Genomic DNA, 1,185 nt, shown 5'->3' with positions numbered 1-1,185 from the left:
TTTTTGAGACAGAGTCTCTCTATGTTGCCCAGACTGGAGGCTGGAGTGGAGTGGTACAATCTCAGCTTGCTGCAATCTCTGCCTCCTGCATTCAAGTGATTCTCCTGCCTCAGCCTCCCGAGTAGCTGGGACTACATATGTGTATCACCACACCTCACTAAGTAATTTTTCAAATTCCTGATGATTCCAACATGCAGCTAACCAAGAGCCACTTACTTTATTTTTTTAGACAGAGTCTCACTCTGTGGTCCAGGCTGGAGTGCAATGGTGCAATCTCGGTTCACTGCCACCTCTGCCTTCCGGTTCAAGCGACTCTCCTGTCTCAGCCTCCTGAGTAGCTAGGATTACAGATGTGCGCCACTGCGCCTGGCCTAAGGGCCACTTATACTTTTCTAGAGCAAAGCTTCTCAAATGTGGCCTTGGATCAGCCACATACCCATCACCTGGGAACTTGTTTGAAATGCACATTTTTGAGCCCCACCCTAGACTGAATCAGAAACTCGGCCCAGCAACTATGTTTTAACAAGCCCTCTGTAGAATTCTGAAGCATATTAAATTTTGAGAACCTCTGTTCTGAGCATACTACGGCTGCAGGGCCACATGACTCAGATTCCTTTCCTGAGATTCACACCCTCATGCCACAGCCCCACTGGTAGATGCCAGATATTTTGGCCAAGGGAGATGGGGGATTCTGAACAGTGTTGTGGACCAGCAGTCCTTCCCTGGCAGACCAATATGCAGAGATCAGCAAAGGCTGTCATTTTCAAATGGGGTTGACTCAGAGGGTCAGGGATAAAATTGAGGAAATAGACTTCAGTTATACATCCTGGGGTAGTTCGGCCACTCAGAGGGACCTCCCAGGTATGATAACTTTTTGACCTGAGGGAGGAGAGAAATTCAGAGATTGCCACTGAGGTCCAGAGACAGAGCTCTGGGTTGAAGGACAGGGATCTAGAGATGCACAGAGTGGTGACAGGGAGGCCCAGAGAGGGGAAGAGAAAGAGCAAAATCTCAAACAGGACCTAGAAATTGGAGGGAGACCCAGATAGCATGAGGTGGAGGGAGGGAGAGGGAAGGTGGAGAGAGGGAGGGTGGACAGAGGGAGGGAGAGGGAAGGTGGACAGAGGGAGGGAGAGGGAAGGTGGACAGAGGGAGGGAGAGGGAAGGTGGACAGAGGGAGGGAGA

Source organism: Cebus imitator, unplaced genomic scaffold (genome assembly GCF_001604975.1).
Source record: "Cebus imitator isolate Cc_AM_T3 unplaced genomic scaffold, Cebus_imitator-1.0 Scaffold235, whole genome shotgun sequence".
NCBI lineage: Eukaryota > Metazoa > Chordata > Mammalia > Primates > Cebidae > Cebus > Cebus imitator.
This window is presented reverse-complemented; position numbering follows the sequence as displayed.